The sequence below is a fragment of the Nyctereutes procyonoides genome, unplaced genomic scaffold, assembly GCF_905146905.1.
Source record: "Nyctereutes procyonoides isolate TBG_1078 unplaced genomic scaffold, NYPRO_anot_genome, whole genome shotgun sequence".
Taxonomy (NCBI): Eukaryota; Metazoa; Chordata; class Mammalia; order Carnivora; family Canidae; genus Nyctereutes; species Nyctereutes procyonoides.
In genome coordinates this window covers 41,089,996-41,105,963 of record NW_026575042.1, presented here as the reverse complement: position 1 = coordinate 41,105,963, position 15,968 = coordinate 41,089,996, and the positions used below count along the sequence as shown (strand labels likewise).

The 15,968-nt window shown below is 32.5% G+C and overlaps 1 pseudogene; it reads left to right on the top strand.

The window, feature by feature from the left end:
* The first annotated feature begins 15,505 nt into the window (after positions 1–15,505).
* On the top strand, positions 15,506–15,606 carry LOC129507436 (U6 spliceosomal RNA; annotated as a pseudogene).
* The last annotated feature ends 362 nt before the right edge of the window (positions 15,607–15,968 follow it).

Sequence of the window (15,968 nt, the reverse complement as noted above, 5' to 3'; positions counted from 1 at the left end):
ACATACATTAATGGATAGATGATCCAAATAGAAAATCAATGAGGAAGCAATGTGTTTGATGGTATATTGGATTTGATGGACATTACAAATATATAAAGAGCATTCCATTAAAAAATAAACCCAGAATATACGTTCTTTTGAACATGGAACATTCTCCAGAATAGATCACATATTAGGCCATAAAACCAGACTCAATAAACTTAAGAAGATTGAAATCATACTCTGCATTTTTTTTTCTGATCACAACAGTATGAAACTAGAAATAAATCACAGAAAAGGGAAAAAATACAACATGATACTGAACAACTCATGGCTCAATAAAGAAATCGAGAAATAAATGTTAAAAATACATGTAAACAAATGAAAGTAAAAACAATAGTGCAAAAATCTTTGAGACACAGCAAAAGGAGTTCTAAGAGGGAACTGTATAGGGCTACAGACCTACCTCAAGAAACAAGAAAAGTTCAAATAAACAATGTAACCTTACACCTGGAGGAATTAGGAAAAGAACAAAGCCCAAGATGAGTAAAAGAAAGCAAATAATAAACATTATAGTAGTATAAATGATATAAAGACTAAAACAAAAATTAGAGAAGATCAATAAAACCACAAATTTCTTTTGGAAAAAATAAACAAAATTGACAAACCCTTAGCCAGATTCATCGATAAAAAAGAGAAAGGACCTGAATGAATAAATAAAATCTAAAATGAAGCAGAAGAAACAACTGATGCCACAAAAATACAAAGGATTATAAGAGAATACTATGAAAAACTATATGCAAACAAACTGGATAACCTAGAAAAAATGGATAAATTCCTAGAAACATACAATCTTCCAACATGGAACCAAGAAGAAAGAATATCTGAATAGAACAATTATAAGTTATGAAATTGACTTGGTAATAAAAAAAAACCTACCAAAACATAAAAGTCCCAGACTAATGGACTTAAAAGTGAAGTCTACCAGACATTTAAAGCACAGTTAATACCTATTCTACTCAAACTATTAAAAAAAATAGAAGAGGATGAAAATCTTCCAAATACATTCTATGAGGCCAGCGTTATCCTGATGTAAAAATAAAACCACATCAACAAATGAAGAATACAAATCATATCTCAATAGATGCAGAAGAAAATCATTTAACAAAGTACAACATCCATACATGATAAAAACTCTCAACAAAGGTTTAGGGAAAATATACCTAAACATAATGGAGGCCATCTATAAAAATCCCACTGCTAGCATCACACTCAGTGGTGAAAAACTGAGAACTTTCCCTCTAGTCAGTAACAATAAAAGGATGTCCACTCTTGCCACTTTTATTCAATAGCATACTAGAAGTCCTAGCAACAGCAATCAGACAAGAAAAAGAAATAAACATCCATATAGGTAAAGAAGTATTTAAATAGTCACTATTTGCAGATGACATGATACTATATACAGAAAATCCTAAAGACTTCACCAAAAAAACTACTAAAGATAATAAATTCAGTAAAGTAGCAAGATACAAAATTAATAGCCAGAAATTGATAGTGTTTCTATACACTAATATTAAAGTAGCAGTAGGAAATTTTAAAAATGCCATTTACAATTGCACCAAAAAGAAAGAACTACTAGGAATAAACTTAACCAAAGAGATACAAGACTTGCACTTCAAAAACTATAAAACACTGATGAAAGGAATTGAAGATGACACAAACAAAGGAAAAGATATTCCATGCTCATGATTTGGGAAATATTGCCTAAATGTCCATACCACCCAAAACAATCTACAGATTCAATGCATTTCTTATCAAGATAGCAACAGCATTTTTCACAAAACAAGAATAAATAATCCTAAAATTTATATAGAACCACAGGAAACTCTGAATAGCCAAAGCTATTCAGAAAGAAGAACAAAGCTGGATGTATCATAATACAAGACTTCAAGATATACTAGAAGGCTGTAGAAATAAATAAAAAATAGTATGGTATTGGCAGAAAAATAGATACCTAGATTAGGATGCCTGGGTGGCTCAGCAGTTGAGCATCTGGCTTTGGCTCAGGGCGTGATCCCAGGGTCTGGGATCGAGTCCACATCGGGCTTCTTGCGGGGGGCCTGCTTCTCTCTCTGCCCCTCTGCCTGTTTCTCTGCCTCTCTTTCTCTCACGTGAATGAATGAATGAATGAATGAATAAATAAATAAATAAATAAAATCTTTAAAAAAAATGACACCTAGATCAATAAAATAGAATACCGACTCCAGAAATAAACCCACAATTATATGGCCAGTTAATCTACAACAAAGGAGACAAGAATATACAATGAGAAAATACAGTTTCTTCAATAAACAGTGTTGGGAAAACTGGAAAATTGCATGCAAAAGAATGAAACTGGACCAGTTTCTAACACTATGCACAAAAATAAACTCAAAATGGATTAAAGACATAAGGTGAGATCTGAAACCATAAAAGTCCTAGAAGTTCTAAGAGCACAAGCAGTAATTTCTCTGACACTGGCCATAGCAACATTTTTCTAGATATATCTCCTCTGTTAAGGGAAACCAAACACAAAATATTAGGACTATATCAAAATCAAAAGCTTCTACATGACAAAGATAACCATCAACAAAACAAAAGACAACCTACTGAATGGGAGAATATATTTGAAATGATATATCCAAGAAGAGGTTAATATCCAAAATATATAAAGAAACTATTCAACTCAACACCAACAAAACAAATAATCTGATTAAAAATGGGCATAAGACCTAAGTGAACATTTTTACAAAGAAGATATAGAGATGGGCAATGGACTCATCAAAAGTTGCTCAGCATCACTAATCATTAGCTAATACAAATCCAAACCAGAATGATATCACCTTATACCAGTTAGAATGGTTAAAATAAAAATTTACCCCAAAGATACAGAGGCAGTGAAACGCCGGGACACCTGCACCCCAATGTTTATAGCAGCAATGTCCACAATAGCCAAACTGTGGAAGGAGCCTCGGTGTCCATCGAAAGATGAATGGATAAAGAAGATGTGGTCTATGTATCCAGTGGAATATTCCTCAGCCATTAGAAACGACAAATACCCACCATTTGCTTCAATGTGGATGGAACTGGAGGGTATTATGCTGAGTGAAATAAGTCAATCGGAGAAAGACAAACATTATATGGTCTCATTCATTTGGGGAATATAAAAAAATAGTGAAAGGGAATAAAGGGGAAAGGAGAAAAAATGGGTGGGAAATATCAGTGAGGTGACAAACCATGAGAGGCTCCTAACTGGGAAACGAACAAGGGGTGGTGGAAAGGGAGGTGGGTGGGGGGATGGGGTGACTGGGTGACGAGCACTGAGGGGGGCACTTGATGGGATAAGCCCTGGGTGTTATGCTATATGTTGGCAAATTGAACTCCAATAAAAAATGATAAAAAAATAATTGTTGGTGAGGATATAGAGAAAAAGGAGCCTTTGTGCACTGTTGGTAGGAATGTAAATTGGTTTAGTCACTGTGGAAGACAGTATGGAGTTTCCTCAAAATATTAAAAATAGAAATACCATATAACATAGTAGTTCTGCTACTGAGTATTTCCCAAATAAAATGAAAACACTAAATATATGTTCCCCTATGTTTATTGCATTCTTTACAATAGCCAAGATATGGAAGCAACTTAAGTGTCTATTAATATACAAATGGATAAAAAGTGGTATTCACATACACACACCCAGTGGAATATTAGCCATAAAAAACGGATGGGATTGTACCATTTGAAACAACCTGGATGGACCTAGGGGGTATTATGCTAAGTGATATGAAACAGAATCTGAAAGACAAATACCGAATTAGTCCACTTATTAATGGAATCTTCAAAAAATGAGTAAGAAAAGAAACACAGAATCAGACCTATAAATACAGAAAATAAACTGAGAGTTGTTAGAGGGCTGGGGGTAGAGGATTGGGCAAAATCATGTAAGGAAAGTGGGTGGTACAGGCTTCCGCTTACGTAATGAATAAGTCATGGGAATAAATGGCATAGTATAAGAAATACAATGATATTGTAATAGTGATGTCACAGAACAGATAGTACAAATACATAAAATATAGCATAATGGGTAAATTTGTCAAATCACTAAGCATACTGAATATAACAATGGGTATGCTAAATAGAGCATAGTGGGTTATGCTCTATAACCTATATTCTATCTAATAGGATAGTGGGTTAATCTGTTAAATTATTAAGTTGATCTGAAACTAAAATAACATTGTGTGTCAACTATACTAAAAAAGAAAAAGTGGCAACAAAACTAAGAACGGATTTTTTAAAATTCACGCTCCTGTCCATTTCATATTTTTTAAACTACCCATGCACAGTGTCTTTTTCAGCTATTTATGTTTTTAGATATTATGACTGAAATGTAAAACGTTTAACATTTTCTTGGATGGCTCATAACTTATGATTATTTTTGTTTTTAGATGACTTCCTGGTTGTGGTTCTGTGTTGGACTGACTATAAGGTCGGTGAAGCTCAATTTTGACTGAAGCAAAATTTGCTATACATGACTTCACTAAATTCTAAGTTTACAGAAAACTAACATGGTAAACACACACACACACACACACACACACACACACACACACGCACAGAATGCTTTAAAGATCAAAATCTTTTCCTTTTCAGGTTCCAAAAGATCTATCTGGCCATGGCTGAACGCTGAACATGCCCTATATCTATTTGATTAAACGTAAAAGTATTCAGCGCTGCCCTCAAACAAACATATGTTTTCCAATCTCTTTCAGAACCTACAGCACAACATTGCAGCTTCTTTGTACATAATTTACAGTGGATTTTATCATGTTGTACTTTATTTATTTCTTAGATTCTTATATTTCTTCTTCTGGACTGTGAGTTTTCATTATTCTATGAAATGAACCTGAGGGTTAGAACATCTTTGCCTTGCCCTAGGGTTTGCTCAAAGGCAAATGAGCAGGTTTAAACATTAAGTAGAAGATAACTTAAAGATATTTTTTATTCCTGAGTTTATGTATCTTATTTAGAATAAATATTGACCTTTTAAGACTATTTCATGTGGCATCATTTTATGGTGACATCCTACACAGTCACAGAAAGGAAAATTCTACTGTGTTGTATATCTAATTTCATAACAATTCCTACGATAGCATTGGCTCTATAATAACAAAGTACATTTAACTCAATATTAAGTATTTCCCCATAGAAAATGCTCAGAATATTAAAAAGATGAACTACTGTTTACAGCTCAAATGAACTTAATTAAATTTATTGTTTGACATCAACTTTGAAAATCTGATAACTACTTTAGTTCTGCATGTACATTTATGCACTCAACTGTTCACTCACTCAGTGCTCACCCAAAACTCTGTTGGACACTGGATATAAGAAGAGAAATAATACCTCATTTTTTATTTCAAAGAACTATTATCAACCAACCCACTAACTAATATGCCTATTATATAAAAGACATTATTTTTGTTATGTAACATAGAATTATTATAGAACTTTAAAATATTAGTAATCATCATACAAATAACAGCTAATGAGGTCTGCTTTTCCCTATCATTGAATTAAGTATTTCATTCAGATTAGAGTAATTTTATCAGGTAGGTTTTATTATTACCTCCATTTTAAAGATCAAGACACTAAGTATTAGAGGGATAAAGTGACTCAGGCAAGATAGTTGCCAAGAAACTAATCCTGTATATTCTTGAAGGTATTCTATAGCCCAGGCTACTTACTCTTAATATATCAGTTCTTGGGAATGTGTATATGGATTTTGAATTAATTGCAAGAACATGATAGAAGGAAAAGGGAAACAAAAAAACCCCTGTCAATATAAACTCTATAAGGGGCTTTTTTTTTAATAGTGAGATATACCACTACACATCTACTAGACTGGCCAAAATTAGAACATTAACAACATCAAATGCTGAAGAGGCTGTGAGGCAACAGGAACTCTTACACATTCTGGTTGGAATGCAAAATGGTAGCCATTTTGGGAGAAAGTTTGGTGGTTTCTTACAAAACTAAACATATTCAAACCATACAGTCCAACAATCATGCTTTTTGGTATTTACCCAAATGAGCTGAATATTTATGTCTACACAATAACCTGCATGTGAATGTTTATAGCAACTTTTTTTAATTGTCCAAACTTGGAAGTAACATAGGTGAATGGATAAATACACCATGGTACATCCATACAATGGAATATTCTTCAACACTAAAATGAAATGAGCTGTCAAGTCATGAAAAGACACAGAGGAATTTGAAATGCACCTTAATAAGTGAAAGAATCCAATCTGAAAAGATCACCTACTGTATAATTCCAACTATATGACATTCTAGAAAAGGTAAGATTATGGAGAATAATATCAGTGGTTTGGGGGAGTAGAAAAGGAGAGAGATGAATCGAAAACAGATAATTTTTAGAGCAGTAAAAATACTCTATATGATACTATAATGATGGATACAGGTCATTGCACATTTTTTCCAAACCCATATGAACATACAATGCCAAGAGTGAAATGTAGTGTAAACTATGGACTGTGGGGTGATTGCTGTGCGTTAGTGTAGGTTCATTCTTGGTATAAAATGTATCATTCTGGTGAATGATGTTAATAGTGGAGGATCCTATGTATGGATGGAACAGGGAAAATCTCTGTACCTTTCTTCCTTTCAATTTAATGTAAACTAACAGTTCTCTAAAAAATAGTCTTGAAATATTGAGATAGCTTTAATAATGTAATCCATGCTAGATTAATTGTAATAATCATTAAAATGAAGATTTAAAACTAAGTAGCAGTTAAGGATTTTTACAACTCCATATGTTTTGATTACACACACACTTGCACACTCCTAATATAATTCAAATAAGGACATTGGATACATCTTAAGCATGAGATAAGGGTCCTCTCCCACTCCCCATGTAAGATTCTTTTCTCCCCATTAGCTCAACCTTGATTTGAAAAAGTAGACAAGATTGACTGCAATAAACAGATAATGTTGAATGCAAAATAACTAGTTAGACAAAATACTAGTTCATGGTATAAATGTAATATATATATATATATATCATAATAATAATTTTAGGTCATTCAGTAGAAAGATAACTCAGTAGCACAGGGTTGCATTTTACTAATAGACTTTTAATAAAAAAAATCTGAAGTAGTATACATGGAGCTCCTACATTAATTCATATAAATGACAGCTACATAATTGACCTTGCTTTTTTTGCTAAAAAAAAGCAATATACTTTTGAGAATAAAATTTTACATTTTAACTAGTAGTTGACATTTACTAGTTCAATTCTTCCTGTTCTGTGGGATGTTGACATCTTTTAATATTTTAGAGTAATATTTTACAAAGATTTTATATTTTAGGTCATAAATTTCTTCCTAGTTTCTTGTAGATCATGTTAGCAATGGAGTTATAAAATAAGACATAGCACATTTTTCATATTCTTAGCTTGGGAATGAAAGTTGTACCCTTTTAAACTTCATATCTTAAATTCTATTGAAACCTAATTCTTATTTAACAAATAGTCTTCCCTGCTTACTCATTTTCCAATCCCTACAATAATCTTTGAAGATGGGAAAGATCAATGTTAGAGGTTTGATGACCTAGTTATGAATATAATTCCCACATTAATAAAGATCTGGAAAAAGATGGTGGGAGCTAAGAATGAATGTTGATTACTTGGTTGAAAAACATGACTGTTTAGACAAAGTGACGAAGATATATTTTTAGAATAATAATGATTTCAAATGTCTCAAAATCAAATATTTATTTCTAGTGCTCAATCATACCAATTCTACTTTGGTAGGTACCAGAATTTCACATAAAGTGCTCAATAAATATTTGTTAAAAAATGATGAAACATGGATCGCCTTCACATAAAGCATTAAGGTATATATCTTTATGGAATAAATTTATGAACTTATATTATAAATATTTTTGGAATGTTAGATATATGGCTATACTATATTTTTTTAGGAAACAAATTGTCCTCTTAAAGAATTATTTAGGGATCCCTGAGTTGCTCAGCGGTTTGGTGCCTGCCTTTGGCCAAGGGCGTGTTCCTGGAGTCTCGAGATGGAGTCCCATATCAGGCTCCTTGCATGGAACCTGCTTCTCCCTCTGCTTGTGTCTCAGTCTCTCTCTTTCTCTCTCTCTCTCTCTCTCTGTGTGTGTGTCTCTCATGAACAAATAAATAAAATCTTAAAAAGGGGATTATTTAATGTTATCCCTCTTTTGCTTTATTTTTTTATTTTTCTTTTGCTTTAAAATTTAAATTTGTATGTCAATTATATAAAATTAAAAATACTAAAATACTAGACAATGTTAGCAGTCTGTTTTGTTTGGTACACTTCCTTTTAAAGTTCTTTTAAAATATTTTATAATTATCATGATAATTTAATTTTAGAACATTTTCTTCACCCTTAAAGAAACATATCCACTTGCAGATACTCCCTACACTCATATCCAATAAAGTACATTTCTTTCCCTTTTTAAAAAAGAATCTATTTATTTATGTGAGAGAGAGAGAGAGAGAGCAGGAGAACAGAGGGAGAGAGACATGCTGAGTGTGGAGCCTGATGTGGGGCTTGAATACACAACCCTGAGGTCATGATCTAAGCTGAAATCAAGAGCTGGATGTCTAACCAACTGAGTCACCCAGGTACCCTCAATAAAGTGCATTTCTTTTTTTTTTAAGTGCATTTCTTATAGACACTTTAACTTTGGAATTGTTTTACTATGCAGTCCAAATATCTCTGTTCTAATTGGAGTGTTTGATTAATTTATATGTAATTATCAATATCTTTGTGTTTAAACATTTTGCTATTTATTCTTTTAAAAGTCCTAAATCTATTAAAGTAAATGAATTTTTAACTTAAAAGATCCTTCCTACAAAGGAAATTTCAGGCAAAATAACTTCTATGGCTAATTCTATCATTTTGTGAAATAATTGAAAATATAAATAGTTTCTGAAAATTTTCCCAATTAGTTTTATAAGGCTGGCATTACCCTTATATCAAAATCTGACCAAGATAGTCCACAAATATATGTAGGCCAATATTCCTCAATCATATTGTTTATACAAATAATCATCGATTTAAAAAATTATAAGCAAATTTTTGGGAAAAAATGAATCAAGCATTAAATGAGACAGATAATGCACCATGGCACATTATCTTAGAATTTTAAGTTGGGGTGCCTTGGTGGCTCAGCCAGTTGAGCATTGGACTCTTGTTTTTGGCTTAGGTCAAGATCTCATGGTTGTGATATAGAGTTCCATGTTGGGTTCTGTGTTCAGGGAGGAGAATGCTTAATTCTTTACCTGTCCCTCTGTTCCTCCCCCTGTTTGTAGGTGCATCAGGGGGGCTTAGTCAGCTAAATGTCCAACTCTTGATTTTGGCTTCAGTCATGATCTCAGGGTCTTGAGATTGAGCCCCGCATTTGGTTCCATGCTGGATGCGGAGCCTGTTTATGATTTTCTCTCTTCCTTGTCTCCCTCTGCCCCTCACCTGCTCTCTCTCTCTCTCTCTCTCTCTCTAAATATCAATGTAAATTACCACATTAAGAAAAAAGGAGCAAAAGCATTTGGCAATTCTCAATAAATTCAGAAGAGCATGAAATAAAATTCAATACATAAAATCTGTAAACACACTAGAAATGAGAGAAAATAGGAATAATTAGCCAATCTGATTAAGGGTATTCATGAATGAAAGCCTGCCTAATACTTAATGGCAAATATTGAATGTTTTCTTCTAAGATTTGATGTAATTCAAGCTTATCTACTTATAGTTGTTTTATTCAGTACAACAAAGGAGATCCTAAGCCTGATAATCAGTCAAAAAAGGAAAGGGTACATAAGATGAAAAATAAAATAGCAAACTAATAATTCATAGACAACATGATTATACAGAAAACTATTAAAAATGTGCAAAACATCCTCTAGGCTAATAAATTTAGCAACAGTCACATGATATATTAAAATACAAAACTGAATTTTATTTCTGTGCTATAGAACATAAAGAATATATATAATTTCAAGAGAACAATATCAACAAAAACCTTTAGGAATAAATCTAGTCCATGATGTATCAAACCTCTGTATTGAACACTAAAAATAAAAATTACAGAAGACATAAGTAAATAAGGAGATATACTATGCTAGAGACTTAGAAAAACTAGTGTTTCTAAGATTTAATTCTACCCAAATTATTTTTAGAATAAATATAACTCCAATGAAAATTTTAACAGGCTTTTTTCTTTTTTAAAAAAAGTTAATTTAAATTTAATTAGCCAACATATAGTAGATAATTAGTTTCAGATACAGTTTTCTAATACGCTTTTTAAAATTTGACAGTTCTAAAAATTATATAGAAATGTAAAATATTTCTTACAGCCAAAGAATCCTGGCAATGAACAGAATCAGAATACCTGACTATAAGAATTATAGTACAGCTATAATAATCAAGACATTGTGGTATTTAATTTGATTATAGGTCAATTAATAGTTTGGCAATGTGTGAAAGATACATTTTTAAATAAATGCTATTGGAAAAATTGTATATATCAATCTGAGATGAAGTATAGACCTAAATATTAGGATTATCACATAAACTACTGATCAACAAGGCATCTCATAAACACATTGTGGTATATTCAAATCATGGAATACTATCCATTAATAAAAAGGAATCAACTATGAAGCACGTGACAATATGATGAACCCCATAGATATTATGCTGAAAGACTTTTGACACGGTAAGCACATATTGTATGATTAAATTTAGATAAAGTCAAAGAACCAGCAAATTAATTTTTAACTATAGAATTCACAAAGTTGCCTCTGCAAATGGGGGGGAGAACTGAATACAAAAGCTCAAAAGGGGATGTTCTGGAGGAGAAAAAAATATATTGATGTGGTAAATACATCGATTTATGAAACTGTCAAAATGTATTAAACTGTATACTTGATACCTGTGCATTTTATTATATGTAAGTAATACTTTAATTAAAAACAATTAGTCTGTTTTGAAACAAAAATCTGACAACTGACATTTTCCTACTAAATTCCATTGTGGACACGCTGCTTTCAGGTACACAGACCATGTTGCCTCAAGGTAATCATAGAGCAAAACAAAGTATTTGACCTGATAACACACGTTTGTCCAGAAACAGTCATGCATCATACTGGAAATGTAAAATAATGGGAAAAAATATAAAAACAAAAATCAGAATTTTAGCCAAATTATAGATATGAGGAAAAATAAATATATATGTATATCTCATCTTTATTTCATCCCTATGCCGCACACTTACTTTATAATTACCTGTATGTTAGACAAATATTGAAGTCTTGTATTTACAGTAGCTTTGTTTTGAATGCTATTGCAGTACAAATTGATTCACAAAGTTCTATGACCCTTATATATTCTTTGTGAAGTGTAATTGTTAATGCTACAACATGATCGTTCCTGTCCTGTTGAGTGGCTGCTCGGGTACTCAAGAGACTAGGAAGTCAAATAATGTCAGCTACTCTGCCAACTAAGACACTTGGCCCCTTTTTGACTAATTAGGTGTTTGACAAATATTGATTTAAAACTAATAAGCCTTAAAACACGGGCTCTAATTTCTCCCCCTGGGGTATTTCAACTGAAGGGTTGACTTTTAAAGTCCTTCACTTAATTTGGACTAGGCAATTTGGAAGAATCAGGCACTTGAGAATCTGGGACTCTTTAAAGCTGTCAATAATATATAATATCCAGCCATAGGATTGTCTGCCCTTCCAAGTACAGAAGGGTGATGTGCAAATACGTATGTGATTCTCAGTGAAACACAAATGGTCTCACTTGCTCCAGTGGCACATCCTGCTTAAAATAATTTACATTGGTGAGTAAAGGAATGAGAGTAGCAAAAATATCATGTGTATAGATATATGTGTGAGTATAAGATGCGCATGCACACAAAACTTTGGTAATATATTAATACATAATACCCTCAATCAAACTGAAAATCAATTCTAAGACTCATTTTCTTAATCTAGACACATTAATGTACCTTTTTAAAACAATATGCCTGAATATGACTGTTTTGTTTTCAGCTTTAAGTTAAACCTCAGTTAATTATAGTCTAAATAAGATTTGCTATTAAAGTCTGTTCTAAAACTTTCCACAACATGCAGTTTTCAATACAGATGAAGACTTCAAAAATACTACTACTAATTCCTTCACAGAGTAAATATACAGGGGAAATTTTTAGGTCATGTCATTATATATTTATTGTCAGCTAGTATCCTTTGTATACTTGCACAATAATCATTAATATTTCTTCTAATACTGAAACCAGTTAAAGATAAAATAAGTTAGATATAAATTATGTAAAAGAAAGTTTATTTGCATCTTTAAGATGTTTTTATATTTTTATTGTACAAGTAATTTATGTTCCTTTCTTTAAAAGAATAATATGCGATACAGCAGATATAATTAATTGATAATCTGACAATTATCCTTTCTCACTGATGTCATTCACTGTGATGTTAAAGTCCTAGATATTGGCATCAAAGGACAAAGGGTGAAGGTTGTTAAAACTAGTAAGTTTGACCCTCTGTACTGATAGGTTCTGTTTCACTCTCACTTGGTAAGAATAGGTATAATTTTGTATCAAGTGCAAACTGAAATTGGAAAAAGACTGTGTAAGGCTATTCTGTAATGTCTTTCTTATGATCTATATTATTGCTGGTATATGTACATCTTATAAAGATTGGTATCTTCCTAGGCTTGTATTTCATGTGTCAGGTACTATATTTGACAGGTAAAAATACAATGAGAAAAGTCAGGTCTGAATTTACATTATAGTTAGGAAATGAGAAAACTGTGTTAATCAAATAATCACACAAATAAATGTTCAAGAACAACCAGAATAAGTATTATCAAGTAGAAGTACATGATACTACGACAACCTATAATTGTGAGATCCATTCTAGTCAGAAATGTTCCAAGAAAAGACGGATTTGCCAAGGCCCTGTTTTTAACCACCATTTTTTTTTTTTAAGATTTGTATTTATCTTAGGGAGAGAGTAAGGGGAGGGACAGAGGGAGAGAGAATCTTCAAGCACTCCCCACTGAGCAGGGAGTCCAACACAGGGCTCAATCCCAGGACCCTGAGATCATGACCTGAGCTGAAATCAAGAATCAACTGCTTAACTGACTGAACCACCCAAGTGCCCCTAACTAGCAATTTTTTAAACAATGACAAAAATGTCACATTTAGTCAGCATTTCCATGAATTAATGTTCTCCTATTCATTCTAAAAATCAGCATAAAACAATATGAATATATTTGCACAGCAATGTTCTTAGCAACATCACTCACAAGGGCCAAAAGATGGAAACAACCTAAATGTCCACCGACAGATGAATGGATAAACAAAATGTGATACACACACACACACACACACACACACACACACACTGGAATATTATTTAGTCTTTAAAAGAAGTGACTTTTTGATCCATGCTACTGCCTAAATGAAGCTGGAAAACATCCAAAGTAGGCGTAAGCCAGACACAGAAAACAACAAATATTGAATAATTCTACCCATATGAGGTACATAGAGTACTCGATATTCAAAATGACAAAGGTAAAATGGTGGTTGTCAGGGACTTTCAGGAAAGGAGAATTGAAAATTATTTTTAATGGATACAGAGCTTCAGTATGGGATAATGAAGACATTAAGATAAAGTTCTGAAGACAAATAGTGAAGACAGTTACAGAACAATGAGAATGTATTTAATGCCACTGAATTATACCCCAAAATGGTTAAAATCTTAAATTTTATGTCATGTATATTTTACTACAGTAAAGAGTTTGAATCGCATATGTTGTGAGACTATAGTGTGTATGTACAAACCATGTTTGAATATTTCCATGGTGATTTTTGTAGAAGCAGTCTAAGGGGGTATCCTTTTAAAAATAACCACTAAAAAAATAACCACTATAATAAGCATTCAAAACCTACATAACATCTTAGACACATAATTGGAGAGGTAAGTAGACCTGTCAGCTTACTAATATTTGAATTATAAAAATTATGCTTCAAATAAAAGACAATAACCACTAAACCTATTTCTAAATAACACAAACACTCTGCTTCTAAAATAAAAGGTCTCTAAGGAGAATGCATATAAATACAGAAACTATACAGACCACTCCAGTGATCTGTGGGCCTGGATTTGATCTCTATAACTTTATATTTTAAAGTAAAGAGGTTCTCTAGCCCAGTCATTGAATGAAACAAAAATTTAAACTATTGTAGGCCACCAAAAATTAATCTGTAGCTTTAATATCAAAGAAATGTAGAGTTAAGGACCATTAATGCTCTTATATCATCAACTTTCCAATCCTTTTTAGTTTATTTTCCCATGAATATTGAAGATAATCGCTTTTGTAAAGCACTGTCCTCATTCCATTTTTCATTGTTAAAAGAATTATAATTCACACACTATATTTTAATCTCCATTTTAATTTTTTACATGTGACTCTACTATTTGATCCTTTGTCTTTAAATTTATATCACTTTAGCTAAGAGGTTCCAACTCTTTGGTTGCTTGTATCCTTGGAGTCTCAGTAATTATTTCCTATTATCCAAAGATCTAATGAAATACCTAAGAATTTCATTCACTAAAGTAGTTATATCCAAACTGGTTACTTGTATTCAACAACTTAGTAGTTGTGTGAAACATGAACACACATTAATTGAAAATAATATTTTAAAATAACCACAATTTTGTGGTTGGGCATGTTGGGCAGTGCATATATTCTTGAACCTTGGAAATAGATTAGAAAAGACTACTAATTTCCTGTTTTATGTTGATTCCTGTATTTGCTTTTTATCTGAAATTCTAAGAAACCCGATTGTGTCAAGATATGACCTCATCAAAATGTATGTAGTATGATCTAATGATAAAACTATTTTAGCTCATAGTTCCCATGTTACCATGTTGTATGATAGTTGTCAAGAATCAATGATATCCTCAAAAACAAAATATCCAGGGCATTTCTGAGAGTTCATTGCAGTGTCTTGGGGCTTCTTATTATACAGTTTGAGAACTAGGATTTTAGTCATTGACTTTGAAATTTTTATTTGGCAAGTTTTTTGAAGTTGAGGATATTGTTTTCAAGGTCGCTGGAGGTTAATATATACTTTTCACAAATATATGCTCCTTATTTAAAAAAGCAAAACAAAAACCTAATTTTTAAAGATTTTATTTATTTGAAAGAGAGCATGCATGCGCATATGGGCAGGGGAGGGGGAGAGGGCGAGGGAGAAGCAGCTTTCCCAATGAGCAGGGAGCCCAACTTGGGGCTTGATTCCAGAACCCTGAGATCATGACCTGAGCTGAAGGCAGGCACTTAACTGACTAAGCCACCCAGGTGCTGCAACAAAACCTATTTTTAAAAAAGCATTTCCGCCTGTCTTTGCTTCAGCAACACATATTCTAAAATTGGAGCGATGCAGAAATTAGCATGGCCCCTGTGCAAGGACACGCAAATTCGTGAAGCGTTCCATATTTTTAATCAATTTTTTGAGGTATTGTGCTTAAAAAAGAAAAATAAATAAAAAACAATTCTGTCATATAATACAACTTTTTAACTGCATCACAGCAAAGTCAAAGGATACAGACTTGGGCTTGGTTTTCTCACTGTTACAATGATATGCTCTTCACCTATGAGCAAGTTTATTACGTCTATTCACAATAATCTGAATTAGAACAATAAATATTTGTCACAAAATATTGGTTTGCTTTAGCAAAAGTATTCAGATGGACATGTTTTCATAATTATTCATAAAGCTTCAAATAATCTGAGGTGCCTGGGTGGCTTAGTTAGCCAGGTCATGATCCTGGAGTCTCAGGATGGAGCCCTGCATGGGGGAGT